The sequence below is a fragment of the Arachis hypogaea genome, chromosome 11 (genome assembly GCF_003086295.3).
Source record: "Arachis hypogaea cultivar Tifrunner chromosome 11, arahy.Tifrunner.gnm2.J5K5, whole genome shotgun sequence".
Classification (NCBI taxonomy): Eukaryota; Viridiplantae; Streptophyta; class Magnoliopsida; order Fabales; family Fabaceae; genus Arachis; species Arachis hypogaea.
In genome coordinates this window covers 100,773,663-100,794,581 of record NC_092046.1, presented here as the reverse complement: position 1 = coordinate 100,794,581, position 20,919 = coordinate 100,773,663, and the positions used below count along the sequence as shown (strand labels likewise).

The following is a 20,919-nucleotide window of genomic DNA, read 5'->3' as shown; positions in this document are numbered from 1 at the left end:
ATAGAGCTTCAGTTATAATTTCCATGATTCCCCTTCCGAGGCTCACATGAAAATTCACAGATTCAAACCCCCATCCAGAGTGAATGAATCTCAATCAAAACAGAAGTTATTTTTTAGCTATCCAGATGAATTGAGAAGAAGAAGATGTTCACTTAATCATGTTAATTAAAATAGAGCTCCTCCCCCTAATGAATTAGGGTTCAGTGGATCATAGCTCAAAGAACAAGTTTAGAGAAACTAAATTTGCAGAAAGTAAATTGGCAGAGAGGCAAAGATGCAGGAAATTTAAATTGCATAGAAATTAAACTAAGCTCAAGCAGACTCAAACGTAAAATTTCAGAAGAGAAATTGCAGCAGAGAAGTGTAAGAAATGGAATTTGCATAAAGCTGAACTAAATTCAATATAACTCAAATGTAAAAGTGTAGAAAAGAAAAAGAAATTTTAAGCTAAGCTTTCTACCAGAGCCTTCTATCCTACTCCTACTCTTACTCCTACTATTGCCTTCTTTGCCTTATTTCCACCTACAATCAATCGAACAATTGTCTCAAAGTTTGCTATAATCATGAGGTATTTGCACCATTCATAATACCTAGTAAAAGTAGCATAAAACCTTATGAAAAAGCACATAAACAACCATGTTCAATTGACTTAGGCAATGCATGAAGTTTTAATCCAAACACTTACTTATTGTGCAAGAAAGTGCATAAAAATTAATGAAACAAGAGAAAAATGCTTGTGAAACTAGCATAGGATGACTTGTCATCACAACACCAAACTTAAATCTTGCTTGTTCCCAAGCAAGCACTAAAAATAAGAAAAAGGCATGAAAACAGATAAGCATATATGTGTCCTTATTAGTAAGTAATTGAATTTGGCTCATGGAGTTTTATGCAGACAGAATGCAACTCAATTATTGTTAACTTCCAAATGTAAAATGCCCCTTTAAGTGTTAACTAGAGTTGTTGCTACAAGACCTTATTTTGTATTGGTCTTGTGAGATTTTCTTTCTTTCCTTTGCTTTAGAAACTTATTTATCAATTATAGCTCAGTGTCAAGTGTTGCTTCAGCTTCTTAGCTAAATTTTCAATCAACACCTTGATAAACCACTATTTTATGGTTTATATTGTGTTTAATTATGTGGTTTTATCATGATCTTTTCCCACTTATTCTTTAAATAAGCATGCATTTATAATTCCTTCCTAAAGTTATTACAAGATTGAAAACTTGCTTCCTAGAGACTTTTAATTATGTATTTTATTTTTCCTTTATTCCATTCGATGCCGTGATCTGTGTGTTAAGTGTTTCAGGCTTTATAGGGCATGAATGAGTTAGAGATTGGAAAGGAAGCTTGCAAAAAATGGAAGGAACATAAGAAATTGAGGAGATGACCAGCGAGAAGCAACGCGGCCGCATGGATGACGCGGCCGCACGAATTGGAAACTGCACAAGTAACGCGGAGGCGTGGACGACGCGCCCGCGTGGCAAAGCGAAACGCCGAATGACGCGTCTGCCTGAATGACGCGTCCGCGTGACATGCGCGATCTGAATAACCTGCAGAATCGCTGGGGGCGATTTCGGGCCTTATTTTGACCCAGTTTTCGGCCTAGAAAAGTAGACTAGAGCCAGAGAACATGCAAAAACCAACAACAACATTCATTCCGCATAGTTTTAGTTTTAGATCTAGTTTTCCTCTCCTCTAGGTTTTCTCTCTACACGTTCATAGTTTTTAGGATTTGTTATTTTCATTATTTTTGCATTGGGATATTGAGAAGAGTTATTGCCTCATCAAGACTTCAACATTCTAGTTCGTTCTCTTTACTTGTCTCTTACTCTTCCATGTTCCTTAATTTACTTAATTTTACTATTGGATTATTTTAGCATTTATTAATACAAGAATTACTTTTATTTTTAATTAATCTTTTGATCATTATTTATCATGTCCTTCTTTAATTCCCTTTCTTATGTTATGAATTTTACATTTATAATGATCGAGTAGTTCCCTAACTTGATGGGGAGCTGATTGAAAGGAACCCTTGAGTTGGGATGCTCAAGAGAAAGATTGTAATTGGGTTTATTGTTGGATTGCTCTCTATTCACTAACACCAATCCTCCCAAGAGCGGATTGGAACTTGTGGATAGAAACAGCATTCCAACTTGTTTAACTTTCCCTTACTTAGTGAGGGACAACTAAACATAATAACCCTTAATTATCAATTAATCTTGAGAGTACTTCAACAAGAATAGGGCTTCCAGCTAATCAACTCCCAGTCAAGGCTTTTATTTAAATTTATATAAATTCTCTAATTTAATTTTCTGCTATTCAACTCAAACCTTTTTGAAAACATCTGATTAATAAAATAGCACCCTTTTCTGCAACTCGTTGGGAGACGACCTGGGATTCATACTCCCAGTATTTCAATTTTAATTTCTGTGACACCCTTCTAAATTGATAAGAGGATTTCTGGTTGGTTGAGAACTATACTTGCAACGCATATTCTATAATCATTCTTAACTCGCCAATTTCCGCCAACATCAATTTTGGCGCCGTTGCCGGGGATTTGCAATAGAGTGCTAAAGTTATTGATTGAATTTTATTTATTTGTATTTTATTTTATTTTACTACTATGAGCTGCTTGTTTCTTTCGTTGGATGACGCGTTCGCTTCCTGACCCAAGCTTACTAGTATTCGATCCTGAGATCAAAAGAACTATTTCACGAATAAGGCAAGCTCGGCGTCGGTTAGTCCTCTCTGAGGGCGGATCTGAAACGTCACTTGAGAAAGAAACCAGCTCCCGTTCTACTGATTTGGTTGTTTTACATGCAGGTAACATGGCAGCAGCTAGGAGAGTTACTATCCAGGAGGCTGGAGCCCCTGATTTTACAATACAACTATTTCAAGCGCATCACTGATGAGCGGATAATTTATACGCTTTTTGGCATTGTTTTTACATAGTTTTCAGTATGATTTAGTTAGTTTTTAGTATATTTTTATTATTTTTTAATTAAAATTCACATTTCTGGACTTTACTATGAGTTTGTGTGTTTTTCTATGATTTCAGGTATTTTCTGGCTGAAATTGAGGGACTTGAGCAAAAATCAGATTCAGAGGTTGAAGAAGGACTGCAGATGCTGTTGGATTCTGACCTCCTTGCACTCAAAGTGAATTTTCTGGAGCTACAGAACTCCAAATGGCATGATCTCAATTGCGTTGGAAAGTAGACATCTAGGTCTTTCCAGAAATATATAATAGTCCATACTTTGATTAAGGATAGATGACGTAAACTGGCGTTGAACGCCAGTTCCATGCTGCATTCTGGAGTCAAACGCCAGAAACAGGTTGCAAAGTGGAGTTAAACGCCAGAAACAGGTTACAAACTGGCGTTCAACTCCAAGAAAGACCTCTACACGTGTAAAGCTCAATGCTCAGCCCAAGCACACACCAAGTGGGCCCCAGAAGTGGATTTCTGCATCATTTACTTATCTCTGTAAACCATAGTAACTAGTTTAGTATAAATAGGATCTTTGATCAGTTTTATGCTATCTTAGACTTTTGTGAGGGCTGGCCATTCGGCCATGCCTGAACCTTCATCACTTATGTATTTTCAACGGTAGAGTTTCTACACACCATAGATTAAGGTGTGGAGCTCTGCTGTTCCTCAAAGATTAATGCAAAGTACTACTAGTTTTCTATTCAATTCAGCTTATTCCGCTTCTAAGATATTCATTCACACTTCAACATGATGGATGTGATGATCGTGACAGTCATCATCATTCTCACTTATGAACGCGTTCCTGACAACCACTTCCGTTCTACCTTAGATTGGATGGATATCTCTTGGATATCTAATACAGGGGACCGAGTCCGAGATATTAGAGTCTTCGTGGTATAAGTTAGAACCCATGGATGGCCATTCCTGAGATCTGGAAAGTCTAAACTTTGTCTGTGGTATTCCGAGTAGGATCTGGGAAGGGATGGCTATGACGAGCTTAAAACTCGCGAGTGCTGGGCGTAGTGACAGACGCAAAAGAATCAATGGATCCTATTCCAGTATGATCGAGAACCGACAGATGATTAGCCGTGCCGTGACAGAGCATTTGGACCTTTTTCACTGAGAGAATGGGATGTAGCCATTGACAACGGTGATGCCCTACATACAGCTTGCCATGAAAATGAGTAGGAATGATTGGATGAAGACAGCAGGAAAGCAGAGGTTCAGAGGGACGAAAGCATCTCTATACGCTTATCTGAAATTCTCACCAATGAATTACATAAGTACCACTATCCTATTTTATATTTTATTTATCTTTTACTTATCAATTCATAAAATCAGTTTAATCTTCCTGACTGAGATTTACAAGGTAACCATAGCTTGCTTCAAGCCGACAATCTCCGTAGGATCGACCCTTACTCACGTAAGGTTTATTACTTGGACGACCCAGTGCACTTGCTGGTTAGTTATACGAAGTTGTGAAAAAGAATTAAGAACATGAACGTGCGTAATTAGTTTTAAGCGCCGTTACCAAGGTAGGAACGATCACGATTTCGCACACTAAATTTTTGGCGCCATTGCCGGGGATTGTTCGAGTTTGGACAACTAACGGTTCATCTTGTTGCTCAGATTAGGTAATTTTGTTTTAATTTTAAGCTTTTTATTTCTTATTTAAAAAAAATTTCTTCTTTTTTGTTTTTCCCAATTAAATTTCGAAAAAAAAATAAAAAAAGGTTTAATAAAATAATAAAACCAAAAATATTTTGTGTTTCTTGTTTGAGTCTAGAGTCAAGTTTTAAGTTTGGTGTCAATTGCATCTTTTTAATTTTCTAAAAATTATTTTCGAAAATTTCATGCATTGCATTCTTCATGATCTTCAAGTTGTTCTTGGCCAGTCTTCTTGTTTGATCTTCATATTTTCTTGTTTTGTGTCTTTTCTTGTTTTTCATATGCATTCTTGAATTCTTAGTGTCTAAAAATTAAAAATCTTTAAGTTTGGTGTCTTGCATGTTTTCTTTTCTTGAAAATTTTTCAAAAATAAGTTCTTGGTGTTCATCTTGACATTCAAAGTGTTCTTGGTGTTCATCTTAACATTCATAGTGTTCTTGCATGCATTAGTTGTTTTGATTCATAATTTTATGTTTTGTGTCAATTTTATGTTTTTCTCTCTCTCATCATTAAAAATTCAAAAATAAAAAATATCTTTCCCTTTTTCACTCATCAAATTCGAAAATTTGAGTTGACTTTTTCAAAATTTTTTAAAATCTATTTGTTTTTATGAGTCAAATCAAATTTTCAATTTAAAAATCTTATCTTTTTCAAAATCAAATCTTTTTCAATTTTCTTTTCATATTTTCAAATTCCTTTTAAAAATTTTTCAAAATATTTTTCATTTTTTCAAAAATATTCAAATTAATTTTCAAAATCTTTTTCTTATTTTATTTCTTAATTTTCGAAAATTTTATTAGCATTTAATGTTTTGATTCAAAATTTTTCAAAGTTGTTACTTGCCTATTAAGAAAGGTTCAATCTTTAAACTCTAGAATCATATCTTTTTAGTTTCTTGTTAGTTAAGTAATCAACTTTAATTTTCAAAATCAAATCTTTTTAAATTTATTTTTCAAATCTTTTTCAAAATAAATTTCAATCACATCTTTTTCAAAATCAATTTCAAAATATTTTCTAACTTCTTATCTTTTCAAATTTGATTTTCAAATCTTTTTCAATCAATCTTATCTTTTTGTTTCAATCATATCTTTTTCAATTTCAATCATATCTTTTTCAAAAACAAATTTCAAATCTCTTTTAATCAATCATATCTTTTTGTTTCAATTATATCTTTTTCAAAACTGCCCAACTAACTCTTTACCTTTAATTTTCGAAAATTCCTTCCCTCTTTTTCAAAATTTCGTTTTAATTAACTAATTGTTTTAATTTTAGTTTAATTTCAATTTTAATTTTTGAATTTTAAATTTAAATTTAAAATATTTTTATTTTATTTTGTTAAATTTTCAAATTCTTCTCTCATCTCTAATCTCCTTCTAGTTATTTATTCATCCATTAACACTCCTATCCTCACCCCTGTGTTTGGATTCTCTTCTTTTCCTTCTTCTATTCTTACTTTCTTCTACTCACATAAAGGACTCTCTATACTGTGACATAGAGGATTCCATATTTTCTTTTCTGCTTTCTTCTTCTTTTTCATATGAGCAGGAACAAGGATAAGAACATTCATGTTGAAGCTGATCCTGAACCTGAAAGGGCTCTGAAGAGGAAGCTAAGGGAAGCTAAAGAACAACTTTCTGGAGAAAATCTGACAGAAATTTTTGAAAAAGAAGGAGACATGGCTAAAAATAATAACAATGCAAGGAGGATGCTTGGTGACTTCACTGCACCTAATTCCAATTTACATGGAAGAAGCATCTCAATCCCTGTCATTGGAGTAAACAATTTTGAGCTTAAACCAAAATTAGTTTCTCTGATGCAACAGAACTGCAAGTTTCATGGACTTCCATCTGAAGATCCTTTTTAGTTCTTAACTGAGTTCTTGCAGATCTGTGATACTGTTAAGACCAATGGGGTTGATCCCAAGGTCTACAGGCTTATGCTTTTCCCATTTGCTGTAAAAGACAGAGCTAGAGTATGGTTGGACTCTCAACCTAAAGATAGCCTAAACTCTTGGGATAAGCTGGTCACGGCTTTCTTAGCCAAGTTCTTTCCTCCTCAAAAGCTTAGTAAGCTTAGAGTGGATGTTCAAACCTTCAGACAAAAAGAAGGTGAATCCCTCTATGAAGCTTGGGAGAGATATAAGTAACTGACCAAAAAGTGTCCTTCTAACATGCTTTCAGAATGGACCATTCTGGATATATTCTATGATGGTCTATATGAACTATCAAAGATGTCATTGGACCATTCTGCAGGTGGATCCATTCACCTAAAGAAAATGCCTGCAGAAGCTCAAGAACTCATTGACATGGTTACTAATAACCAGTTAATGTACACTTCTGAGAGGAATCCTGTGAGTAATGGGACGCCTCAGAAGAAGGGAGTTCTTGAAATTGATATTCTAAATGCCATATTGGCTCAGAACAAAATATTGACTCAGCAAGTCAATATGATTTCTCAGAGTCTGAATGGAATGCAAGCTGCATCCAACAGAACTCAAGAGGCATCTTCTGAAGAAGAAGCTTATGATCCTAAGAACCCTACAATAGCAGAGGTGAATTACATGGGTGAACCCCATGGAAACACCTATAATCCCTCATGGAGAAATCACCCAAATCTCTCATGGAAGGATCAACAAAAGCCTCAACAAAGATTTAACAATGGTGGAAAAAATAGGTTTAGCAATAGCAAGCCTTTTCCATCATCCACTCAGCAAAAGATAGAGAGTTCTGAGTAGACCCCATCTAGCTTGGCAAACATAGTCTCTGATCTATCTAAGGCCACTCTAAGTTTCATGAATGAAACAAGGTCCTCCATTAGAAATTTGGAAGCACAAGTGGGCCAGCTGAGTAAAAAGATCATTGAAACCCCTCCTAGTACTCTCCTAAGCAATACAGAAGAGAATCCAAAAGGAGAGTGCAAAGCCATTGAATTGATTACCATGGCCGAACCTGTAAGGGAGGAAGAGGACGTGAATCCCAGTGAGGAAGACCTCCTGGGACGTCCAGCGATCAATAAGGAGTTTCCCTCTGAGGAACCAAAGGACTCTGAGGCCCATCTGGAGACCATAGAGATTCCATTAAACCTTCTTATGCCATTCATGAGCTCTGATGAATATTCTTCTTCTGAAGAGAATGAGGATGTTACTGAAGAGCAAGTTGCCAAGTACCTTGGTGCAATCATGAAACTGAATGCCAAATTATTTGGTAATGAGACTTGGGAAGATGAACCTCCCTTGCTCATCAATGAACTGAGTGATCTGGATCAACTGACATTGCCTCAGAAGAAATAGGATCCTGAAAAGTTCTTAATACCTTGTACTATAGGCACCATGGCCTTTGAGAAAGCTCTATGTGACCTTGGGTCAGGGATTAACCTCATGCCACTCTCTGTAATGGAGAAATTGGGAATCTTTGAGGTGCAAGCTGCCAGAATCTCATTAGAGATGGCAGACAACTCCAGAAAACAAGCTTATGGACAAGTAGAGGACGTGCTAGTAAAGGTTGAAGGCCTTTACATCCCTGCTGATTTCATAATCTTGGATATTGGGAAGGATAAGGATGAATCCATAATCCTTGGAAGACCCTTCCTAGCCACAGCAAGAGCTGTGATTAATGTGGACAGAGGAGAGTTGGTCCTTCAACTGAATAAGGATAACCTTGTGTTTAAAACTCAAGGATCTCCTTCTGTAACCATGGAGAGGAAGCATGAAAAGCTTCTCTCACTACAGAGTCAACCAAAGCCCCGACAGTCAAACTCTAAGTTTGGTGTTGGGAGGTCCTAACCTTGCTCTGATTACCTGTGAGGCTCCATGAGAGCTCACTGTCAAGCTATTGACATTAAAGAAGTGCTTGTTGGGAGGCAACCCAATGTTATTTAATCATTTTTTATTTTATTTTCTCTTTGTTATTTCATGTTTTATTAGGTTAATGATCATGTGGAGTCATAAAAACTACTGAAAAGTCGAAAACAGAGTGAAAAACAGCATTGAAAATAGAACACCCTGGAGGAAGGGATTACTGGCGTTTAAACGCCAGTAAGGAGCATCTGGCTGGCATTTAACGTCAAAACAGAGCATGAAACTAGCGTTAAATGCCAGAAACAAGTAGCAGTCTGGCGTTTAAATGCCAGGATTGCACCCAGAGGAAAGCTGGCGTTAAACGCCAGAAACAAGCATCAGACTGGCGTTTAATACCAGAAACATGCACCATACTGGCGTTCAACACCAGAAACATGCTATAGATGGCGTTGAATGCCCAAAACAAGCAAGAAAGTGGCGTTTAATGGCAGAAACATGCTGCAGTCTGGCGTTAAACACCAGGATTGCATATATGGGGCGTTTTACACGTTTAAAAGGTGCAGGGATGAGAAATCCTCAAACACCTCAAGATCTGTGGGCCCCACAGGATCTCCTCAGGATCTGTGGACCCCACAGGATCCCCACCTACCCTTCTTCTCTCCTCTTCCCACCTTTTCATAACTCTCTTCCCCAAATACCCCTCACCAATCAACTCAATCACTCTTCCCCATCACCTCTTCACCACTCACATCCATCCTCTCTTCCCCGAAAACCCCACCTACCTTCAAATTCAAAATAATTTTCCTCCCAAACCCAACCCTAAATGGCTGAACCCTAAAACCCTCCCCACTCCTATATAAACCCCTCATTCCCTCTTCATTTTCACACAACACAACCCTCTCTTCTTCCACTTGGCTGAAACCTACTCTCTCTCCCTCTCCCCCATTTCTCTTCTTCTTCTACTTCTTTCTTTCTTCTTTTGCTCGGGGACGAGCAAACATTTTAAGTTTGGTGTGGTAAAAGCATAGCTTTTTGTTTTTTCATAACCATTTATGGCACCTAAGGCCAGATAAACCACTAGAAAGAGGAAAGGGAAGGCAATTGCTTCCACCTCTGAGTCATGGGAGATGGAGAGATTCATCTCTAAGGTCCATCAAGACTACTTCTATGAAGTTATGGCTAAGAAGAAAGTGATCCCTGAGGTTCCTTTCAAGCTCAAGAAGAATGAGTATCCGGAGATCCGACTTGAAATCCAAAGAAGAGGTTAGGAAGTTCTCACCAACCCCATTCAACAAGTCGGGATCCTAAGGGTTCAAGAGTTCTATGCAAACGCATGGATCACAAGGAACCATGATCAAAGTGTGAACCCGAATCCAAAGAATTGGGTCACCATGGTTCGGGGGAATTACTTAGATTTCAGTCCGGAAAATGTAAGGTTGGCGTTTAACTTACCAATAATGGAAGAAAACGCACGCCCCTATACTAGAAGAGTCAACTTTAATCAAAGGTTGGACCAAGTCCTCATGGACATATGTGTGGAAGGAGCTCAATGGAAAATTGACTCAAAAGACAAGCCGGTTCAACTAAGAAGGCTTGACCTCAAACCAGTAGCTAGAGGATGGTTGGAGTTCATTCAACGCTTAATCATTCCTACTAGTAACTGGTCAGAAGTTACTGTAGATCGGGCCATCATGATCCATGGGGAGGAGGTGGAAGTTCATGAGATCATACCTCAAGAACTCTATAAGGTGGCTGACAAGTCCTCTAATTTGGCAAGGTTAGCCTTTTTTCACCTCATTTGTCACCTCTGCAATTCAGCTGGAATTGACATAGAGGGAGATATCCTCATTGAAGAGGATAAGCCCATCACTAAGAAAAGGATGGAGCAAACAAGAGATCATGGACCTCAACATGAGCATGAGGAGATTCCTCACCATGAAATCCCTGAGATGCCTCAGGGGATGCACTTTCCTCCACAGAATTATTGGGAGCAGATCAACACTTCCCTAGGAAAATTAAGTTCCAACATAGGACAACTAAGGATGGAGCACCAAGAGCACTCCATCATCCTTCATGAAATTAGAGAATATCAAAGAGCTATGAGGGAGGAGCAAGAAAGACAAGGAAGAGACATAGAGGAGCTCAAGAGCACCATTGGTTCTTCAAGAAGAGGAAAACGCCACCCTCACTAAGGTGGACTCATTCCTTAATCTCCTTGTTTATTTATTTTCCTGTTTTTCAATTTCCATGCTTTATGTTTTATTTATGCTTATGTCCTTATTACATGATCATTAGTGTCTAAAAGTCTATGCCTTAAAGTTATGAATATGAATTCATCACCTCTCTTGAATGAAAACTGTTTTAATTACAAAAGAACAAGAAGTACATGGTTTCGAATTCATCCTTGAAACTAGTTTAATTATTTTGATGTGGTGACAATACTTTTTATTTTCTGAATGAATGCTTGAACAGTGAATATGTCTTTTGAACTTGTTGTTTATGAATGTTAAATATGTTGGCTCTTGAAGAATAAGGAAAAAGGAGAAATGTTATTTGATAATCTGAAAAATCATAAAAATGATTCTTGAAGCAAGAAAAAGCAATGAATACAAAAGCTTGCAAAAAAAAAGAGAAAAGAAAAAAAAGAAAAAAAAAGAAAAAGAAAAAGCAAGCAGAAAAAGCCAAAAGCTCTTTAAACCAAGAAGCAAGAGCAAAAAGCCAATAGCCCTTAAAACCAAAAGGCAAGGGTAATAAAAAAGGATCCAAGGCTTTGAGCATCAGTGGATAGGAGGGCCTAAAGGAATAAAATCCTGGCCTAAGCGGCTAAACCAAGTTGTCCCTAACCATGTGCTTGTGGCGTGAAGGTGTCAAGTGAAAACTTGAGACTGAGCGGTTAAAGTCGAGGTCCAAAGTAAAAAAGAAGAGTGTGCTTAAGAACCCTGGACACCTCTAATTGGGGACTCTAGCAAAGCTAAGTCACTGGTATGCGAAATTGTTACTCTGAGGTTGTAAAATTTGTTGTTCATTCTCTCCCTGGCAATGGCGCCAATAACTGGTGCACAATACCATGGTCCAAACATAACTTCACAACTTCACACAACTAACCAGCAAGTGCACTGGGTCGTCCAAGTAATAAAACCTTACGTGAGTAAGGGTCGATCCCACGGAGATTGTTGGTATGAAGCAAGCTATGGTCATCTTGTTAATCTCAGTCAGGCGGATATCAAATGGTTATGGAGTTTTTGAATAATAATAAATAAACAGAAAATAAAGATAGAAATACTTATGTAATTCATTGGTGAGAATTTCAGATAGGTGTATAGAGATGCTTTCGTTCCTCTAAATCTCTGCTTTCCCACTGTCTTCATCCAATCAGTCTTACTCCTTTCCATGGCAAGCTTTCTGTAAGGGCATCACCGTTGTCAATGGTTACATCCCATCCTCTTGTGAAAAAGGTCCAAATGCTCTGTCACAGCACGGCTAATCATCTGAGGTTCTCGATCATACTGGAATAGGATTCACCCTCCTTTTGCGTCTGTCACTACGCCCAGCACTCGCGAGTTTGAAGTTTGTCACAGTCATTCAATCCCTAAATCCTACTCGGAATACCACAGACAAGGTTTAGACTTTCCGGACTCTCATGAATGCCGCCATCAATCTAGCTTATACCATGAAGATTCTGATTAAGAGATCCAAGAGATATTCATTCAATCTAAGGTGGAACGGAAGTGGTTGTCAGGCACGCATTCGTGGAGGAATGATGATGATTGTCACGTTCATCACATTCATGTTGGAGTACGAATGAATATCTTAGAAGTGGAATAAGTTGAATTGAATAAAAAACAGTAGTACTTTGCATTAATTCATGAGGAATAGCAGAGCTCCACACCTTAATCTATGGAGTGTAGAAACTCTACCGTTGAAAATACATAAGTGATAGGTTCAGGCATGGCCGAATGCCCAGCCCCCATGATCTAAGAACTAGACGTCCCAAGATGTCTAATACAATAGTAAAAACTCCTATTTATACTAAACTAGCTACTAGGGTTTACATAAATAAGTAATTGATGCAGAAATCCACTTTGGGCCCACTTGGCGTGTGCTTGGGCTGAGCTTGAAGTTTACACGTGGAGAGGTCATTCTTGGAGTTGAACGCCAGTTTGTAACGTGTTTCTGGCATTCAACTCTGGTTCGTGACGTGTTTCTGGCATTTAACTCCAGACTGCAGCATAGAACTGGCATTCAACGCCCTATTGCGTCATCTAAACTCGGCCAAAGTATGGACTATTATATATTGCTGGAAAGCCCTGGATGTCGACTTTCCAACGCAAGTGGAAGGGCGCCATTTTGAGTTCTGTAGCTCCAGAAAATCAAGTTTGAGTGCAGGGAGGTCAAAATCCAACAGCATCAGCAGTCCTTCTTCAACCTCTGAATCTGATTTTTTGCTCAAGTCCCTCAATTTCAGCCAGAAAAACATACAAACTCATAGTAAAGTCCAGAAATGTGAATTTAACATAAAAACTAATGAAAACATCCCTAAAAGTAACTAGATCCTACTAAAAACATACTAAAAACGATGCCAAAAAGCGTATAAATTATCCGCTCATCACAACACCAAACTTAAATTGTTGCTTGTCCCCAAGCAACTGAAAATCAAATAGGATAAAAAGAAGAGAATATACTATAAATTCCAAACTATCAATGAAACATAGCTCCAATCAGATGAGCGGGACTTGTAGCTTTTTGCCTCTCGAATAGTTCAGATAGTGTTATTGATTCTCCTAGTTCAGTATGTTGATTCTTGAACACAGCTACTTTATGAGTTTTGGCCGTGGCCCTAAGCACTTTGTTTTCCAGTATTACCACTGGATACATAAATGCCACAGACACATAATTGGGTGAACCTTTTCAGATTGTGAGTCAGCTTTGCTAAAGTCCCCAATTAGAGGTGTCCAGGGTTCTTAAGCACATTCTTTTTTTGCTTTAGACCTTGACTTTAACCGCTCAGTCTCAAGTTTTCACTTGACACCTTCACGCCACAAGCACATGGTTGGGGACAGCTTGGTTTAGCCGCTTAGGCCAGGATTTTATTCCTTTAGGCCCTCTTATCCACTGATGCTCAAAGCCTTGGGATCCTTTTTATTTACCCTTGCCTTTTGGTTTTAAGGGCTATTGGCTCTTTGCTCTTGCCTTTTGGTTTTAAGAGCTTTTGGCTTTTTCTGCTTGCTTTTTCTTTTTCTTTCTATTTTTTTTCGCCATTTTTTTTCTATTTTTTTTGCAAGCTTTTGTATTCACTGCTTTTTCTTGCTTTAAGAATCATTTTTATGATTTTTCAGATAATCAAATAACATGTCTCCTTGTCATCATTCTTTCAAGATCCAACATATTTAACATTCATGAACAACAACTTCAAAAGACATATGCACTGTTCAGGCATTCATTCAGAAAACAAGAAGCATTGTCACCACATCAATATAATTAAACTAAGTTGGGGACATACTGATCATCCCGTGGAAGCATTGCTTTGGTGTCCCCAGCTCTTTAAGAGACTCCGGCTGCTGAGACAAGATCTGAGACCAGGGCGGGGAAAGGTAAGTTGCCTGCAATTTGTACGTGTCCCATGGCATTCCAGATGTGTCTTGATAGATTCAGAGGTTGGTCTGTAAGGATGCACCATAGTAGAACGGCCATGTCCGCAGTGAAGGAGGACTCGTGGTGCTTGGAAAGACGTAATGGGACATAATTTGTGCCCATACGCAAGCCTCCAAGGTAAGTGCTGAAGCCGAAATTCCCTTAGGGCGGGTACGATGGTATCCGTAGATCCATCTGTTGCCAGGTAGTGCGATAACTCTGAGAACGGTGTCCCAGTCAAATTGGTACAGCTGGCGCTTGAGTGCGGCTTCTTGAAAGGCGTCCAATCCTTCAGGGACAGGGGAAAGACCTAGAGCTTTTTGAATGGCTTCTTCAGTAATGGGGACTTGCTTCTGACGGATATAGACAGACTGCAGGGTTGGCAGGTGAAAGTTGGAGTAGAATTCGACTACCCAAGAAAGATTGACCTGCCTTGGCTGTCTCTGTAGGAAACCTCATTGTCTTCGGGCAATTTGCGGCTCAACAAAGGTAGCAATATTGGGCGGGGGGGGGGGGAGGAGAAGGTATTCATTGTTGTAACTCCTTTCAGCTAGGATGGGGAACATCTGCTCACAGTAGCGATTGGAAAACCGCACAGTGTCCTTTGCTGGGAAGGCTCTTTCTTTACCATCAACCTTTATGATCCTCTTAATTTTCTTTGTTGAGGGCTTTACCACAGTTGAAGAGGGTTCTTCCACTAATGCTCTCTTTGTACCTCTTTTTGCTGGTTGTTTGGGAGTAGCTTTCTCTTTTCCTTTCTTGGTGGCCATCCTGAAAAAGGGAAGGGAAAGTAAATTAAATTTAAAGGGGTAGAGCAAGGAAGAGGGCGATGTAAGTGATAATCAATGCACAATAAAGAAGAATGACGTTAACACATGGTCTGGATTACATGTGAAAAGTCCATCAATGGAAATATAGCAAGTGCATGTAAGGACAAGTAAATGCAAGGGGTTTATTGGCATGCAGGCAAAGGCATGAGTAGCATATATCAAGCATTCAATGTCCAATTTAAATATATTATCACTCGTAACTAACCATCATGTTTGTATTGACAATTAAATTCAATGAATAAAATAGTAAAGGAATTTGTGAAAAGCAAGCATTGAATATTTGATGAGCGGATAATTTATACGCTTTTTGGCATTATTTTTAGTATGTTTTCAGTGTAATTTAGTTAGTTTTTATTATATTTCTATTAGTTTTTAAATAAAAATCATAATTCTGGACTTTACTATGAGATTTTCTGGAGCTACAGAACTCCAAATGGCACGCTCTCAATTGCGTTGGAAAGTAGATATCCAGGGCTTTCCAGCAATATATAATAGTCCATACTTTGCTCAAGGATAGACGACGTAAATTGGCGTTCAATGCCAGTTCCATGTTGCAGTCTGGCGTCAAACGCCAGAAACAGGTTACAAATGGGAGTTGAACACCAGAAACAGGTTACAACCTGGCGTTCAACTCCAGAAACAGCCTAGGCATGTGAGAAGCTTAAGTCTCAGCCCCAGCACACACCAAGTGGACCCCAGATGTGGATTTTTGCACCATCTATCATAGTTTATTCATTTTCTGTAAACCTAGGTTACTAGTTTAGTATTTAAACAACTTTTAGAGGTCTATTTTCGCATCTCATGACATTTTAGATCTGAACTTTGTACTCTTTGACGGCATGAGTCTCTAAACTCCATTGTTGTGGGTGAGGAGCTTTGCTGTGTCCTGATGGATTAATGTAATTATTTCTGTTTTCTATTCAAACACGCTTGTTTCTATCTAAGATGTGCATTCGCACTTCAATATGATGAATGTGATGATCCGTGACACTCATCACCATTCTCAATCTATGAACACGTGCCTGACAACCACTCCTGTTCTACCTTCGATTGAATGAATATCTCTTGGATTCCTTAATTAGAATCTTCGTGGTATAAGCTAGAATCCATTGGCAGCATTCTTGAGAATCCGAAAAGTCTAAACCTTGTCTGTGGTATTTCGAGAAGGATTCAACGATTGAATGACTGTGACGAGCTTCAAACTCACAAAGGTTGGGCGTAGTGACAGACGCAAAAGGATCAATGGATCCTATTCCAGCAGGAGTGAGAACCGACAGATGATTAGCCGTGCGGTGACAGCGCACCTGGACCCTTTTCACTGAGAGGACCGATGGTAGCCATTGACAACGGTGATCCACCAACACACAGCTTACCATAGGAGAAACCTTGCGTGCGTGAAGAAGAAGACAGGGAGAAAGCAGAGATTCAGAAGACAAAGCATCTCCAAAACTCCAACATATTCTCCATTACTGCAGAACAAGTATTTAAATCCATGCTCTGTTATTCTTCGAAATTCATACTGATAATTATAATTGATTTCCTGATTAAGATTTACAAGATAACCATAGATTGCTTCAAACCAATAATCTCCGTGGGATCGACCCTTACTCACGTAAGGTATTACTTGGACGACCCAGTGCACTTGCTGGTTAGTGGTACGAGTTGTGAAAAGTGTGATTCACAATTTGTGCACCAATATTAGAGTAGAAAAATGTAGAGAAGTTCATAATTCCATATGGGCTTTTTCACAAACACATAGCATGCATGTAGAAGAGGTTCTTGAAAATAAGAATTTGGACATGCAAGTAATCCCTTAAAAAGCAATATATAAGTGTCAAACAAATTTACAACAATCCACAAGCATATAACAATAAATAATGACTCACATAAATTGATAACACCAAGTAAAAAGGAGAAAGAAAGAAAAAGAAAATATGAATAATGAAGGTAAAAAGAAAAGAAAAGAAGATGGCATATAAAAATAAGAAGAATAATAGAAAAGTAAGGAGGGAAGGAGAAAGAAAAACCTTGTTAATGGGGGTGAGAGAGAGGAAAAAGTGAGAAAGAATGAAGAAGGGAGGGAGGGAGGGAGGGAGAAGAAATAAGTAGGGAAAAGAGAAAATAGGATTTGGGGAGAAAAAGATATGATAATTGGAAAAATTAGGGAGGCTGTGCGGGGCAAGCGACGCGGTCGCGTGTGGCACGCGGTCGTGCGACTTGCGCTTAAACTCAATGACGCGGTCGCGTCGGTCACGCGGTCGCGTGACTCGTTTTAGGCTAATGGCGCGAGTGTAGCCTCGCACTCGCACAACTCTTTGTTCAAAATCATATTAGTGCCAAATTTTGAGTTTGGTGTCAATTGCATATTTTATATTTTCCTTTAAATTTTCGAATTTGTGTTCTTTGTTTTTCCTGGATCTTCAAGTTGTTCTTGTTTATTTTTCTTGTTTGATCTTTAGTTTTTCTTGTTCTGTTTCTTTTCTTGTTTTTCTTGTGCTTTTTCAAAACATTAGTTTTCAAAAAAATTTATTCTTAGTTATTAAAAATACTTCTTTAAAACAAGTGTTACATTTACAGCTCAATTGGCTAGAGCGTTGGTTTATGTTCTTGGTAATTGGGTATCTTCTTTTTAAAATCTTTTTTCAAAAATAATTTTTCTTTGATTAAATCTTGTACCAAACTTTAAGTTTGGTGTTTTCTTGTCAATCTTTCTATAATTTTCGAAAATTTTATTGAGGTTTTCTAAAAATTTTAAGTTTGGTGTTCTTTCTTTTGTTCTTGTTGTTCTTGTGAGTCTTCAAAGTGTTCTTGAGTTTTCCTTGTGTCTTAATCTTAAAATTTTTAAATTTGGTGTTCCTTGGTGTTTTCCCTCCAAAATTTTCGAAAACAAGGAGCATTAGATCTAAAAATTTTAAGTCTTGTGCTATCTTATTGTTTTTCTCTTTCCTCTTTAAATTCAAAAATATCTTTTTTCTTTATTTTAATTGATTTTTTGAATTTTCCTTTTAAAAATTCAGATTTTATTTTAAAATTTTTTATTTTATCTTATCTTAGTTTTAAAATTTCAAAATTAAAATCTTTTTCAAAAAAATCATATCTTTTTCAAAATCTTATCTTATCTTATTTCAAATTTCAAATTCTAACTTTCAAAATTTAAATTTTAAAATTCAAATTTCAAAATTCAAATTTCAAATTCTAACTTTCAAAATTTAAATTTTAAAATTCAAATTTCAAAATTCAAATTTCAAAATTCAAATTTCAAAATTTAAAATTCAAAATTTAATTTTCAAATTTAAAAAAAATCAAATCTCTTCAAAATTTAAATCTTTTTCAAATCCTTACCTTATATTGTTAACTTTTCCAAAAATTCAAAATTCAAAATTTAAAATTTCAATGTTCAAATTTCAAAATTCAAATTTCAAATTTTCAAATTTAAAATTTAATTTTCAAAACTTTTTAATTTAAATTCCTTATCTTCTCTTACCTAGCCTATCTTATCTTTTCTAATCTCAAATTTTAAAATCAAATCTTTTTCATATCTTTTCTTTTTTCTTTTTTTATTTTATTTTCTTACAAGTATCTTTAATTTTAAGACATATCTTTTTCAAAACTTCCTAACCAATTTCTCTCTCTTCATTTTTTTTTGAAAATCCTCACCCACATCTTTTTCTAATCTTTTTAATTAATTAATTTAGTTTTCAATTTTTTTTATTTATTTTTCTTCAAATTTCGAATTTATAGTCAATTTTTCATTTATTTTCTTTTATTTTATTTTATTTTAATTTCGGTTCTCAAAAAAAAAAATTTTTTTATTTGCAATCCGCATCATCTCCCTTTTTCCATCATGGACCTAAGTGGAAATGAACAGTCCAGAAAGACTCTGGGGTCATATGCTAACCCCATTACTGCTTCATATGGGAGTAGTATCTGTATACCCTCCATTGGAGTCAGTAGCTTTGAGTTGAATCCTCAGCTCATTATCATGGTGCAGCAAAGTTGCCAGTATTCCGGTCTTCCACAGGAAGAACCTACAGAGTTTCTGGCACAGTTTTTACAGATTACTGACACAGTACATGATAAGGAAGTAGATCAGGATGTCTATAGATTATTACTGTTTCCATTTGCTGTAAAAGACCAAGCTAAGAGGTGGTTAAATAACAAACCTAAGGCTAGCATAAGGACATGGAAACAGCTGTCAGAAAAATTCCTGAATCAATACTTCCCTCCCAAACGGATGACACAGCTAAGGCTGGACATCCAAGGCTTTAAACAAGGAGATAATGAATCTCTTTATGATGCTTGGGAGAGATACAGAGAGATGCTAAGAAAATGCCCCTCTGAAATGTTTTCAGAATGGGTGCAGTTAGACATCTTCTATTATGGGCTTACAGAGAAAGCTCAAATTTCTCTAGATCACTCAGCTGGTGGATCTATACACATGAGAAAGATAATTGAAGAGGCTCAAGAGCTTATTGATACAGTTGCCAGAAATCAGCATCTGTACCTAAATAGTGAATCTTCCATGAAAGAAGAGGCTAAAACAGTAACTGCTGAACTCAGTCCTGCAGAATAAATTACTGAATTCAATCAGCAATTAGATTTTCTAACAAAACAGCTGGCCGAATTCAAGGAGATATTACAAGATACAAGAAGGGCTAATATAAACATGGAAGTACAGTTGAGGCAAACAGAATAGCAGTTATCAAAACAAATAACAGAAGAATGCCAAGTATTTCAATTAAGAAGTGGAAAAACGTTAAATACCTCACTTCAAGGCAGCAGGAAGCCAAGAAATGAACAAACTGCTATTCACGATCCCTCTGAGGACAGTAAGAGCCCAGAGAAGAATAACTCTGGTGTTCAAACGCCAGAAACAAGCAATGATTTGGCATCAAACGCCCAATGGAAGCTCAGTTCTGGCGTTCAAACGCCAGGAACAAGTAAGGAGTTGGCGTCCAACGCCACTCCAGCTTCTGACTCTGGCTGCCAGTAAGGGATCAGACACACACAAGTGCTGATAACAACCCCTTTAAAAAGGCTTCTCCAACCACATCTGTAGGAAGTAAACCTGCAGGAACTAAGGTTGAGGAATACAAAGGCAAGATGCCTTATCCTCAAAAACTCCATAAAGAGGAGCAGGATAAGCAATTTGCTCGCTTTGCAGACTATCTTCAGACTCTTGAAATAAAGATTTCGTTTGCAGAGGAACTTGAGCAAATACCTTCTTATGCCAAGTTCATGAAAGAGATCTTGAGTCATAAGAAGGATTGGAGAGAAACTGAAAGAGTTCTCCTCACTGAAGAATGTAGTGCAGTCATTCTGAAAAGCTTCCCAGAAAAGCTTAAGGATCTCGGGAGCTTTCTGATACCATGCACACTAGAGGGTAATTGCACCAAGACAGCTTTATGTGATCTTGGAGCAAGCATCAATCTAATACCTGCATCCACTATCAGAAAGTTTAGTTTAACTGAAGAAGTCAAACCAACCCGGATATGTCTCCAACTTGCTGATGGCTCCATTAAATACCCATCAGGCGTGATTGAAGACATGATTGTCAGGGTTGGGCCATTCGCCTTTCCCACTGACTTTGTGGTGCTGGAAATGGAAGAGCACAAGAGTGCTACTCTCATTCTAGGAAGACCTTTCCTAGCAACTGGACGAACTCTCATTGATGTCCAAAAAGGGGAAGTAACCCTGAGGGTCAATAAGGATGAGTTTAAGTTAAATGCTGTCAAAGCCATGCAGCATCCAGACACACCCAAAGACTGCATGAAAGTTGATCTTATTGACTCTTTGGTAGAGGAGATCAACATGGCTGAGAGCCTCGAATCAGAGCTGGAAGACATCTTTAAAGATGTTCAGCCTAATTTGGAGGATTCAGAAGAGTTGAAAGAACTTCTGAAACTTCCTCAGGAAGAGGAAATACCTCCTAAACCTAAGCTCAAGCCATTACCACCATCCCTGAAATATGCATTTCTGGGAGAAGGTGACAATTTTCCAGTG

General features: G+C 37.4%; 1 non-coding gene across 1 annotated transcript; it reads right to left on the bottom strand.

The window, feature by feature from the left end:
- Nucleotides 1-6,727: 6,727 nt before the first annotated feature.
- On the bottom strand, nt 6,728-6,835 carry LOC112724795 (small nucleolar RNA R71). The gene has a single exon (XR_003163940.1). It is a non-coding gene; the product is annotated as a small nucleolar RNA R71 (small nucleolar RNA).
- Nucleotides 6,836-20,919: the final 14,084 nt, after the last annotated feature.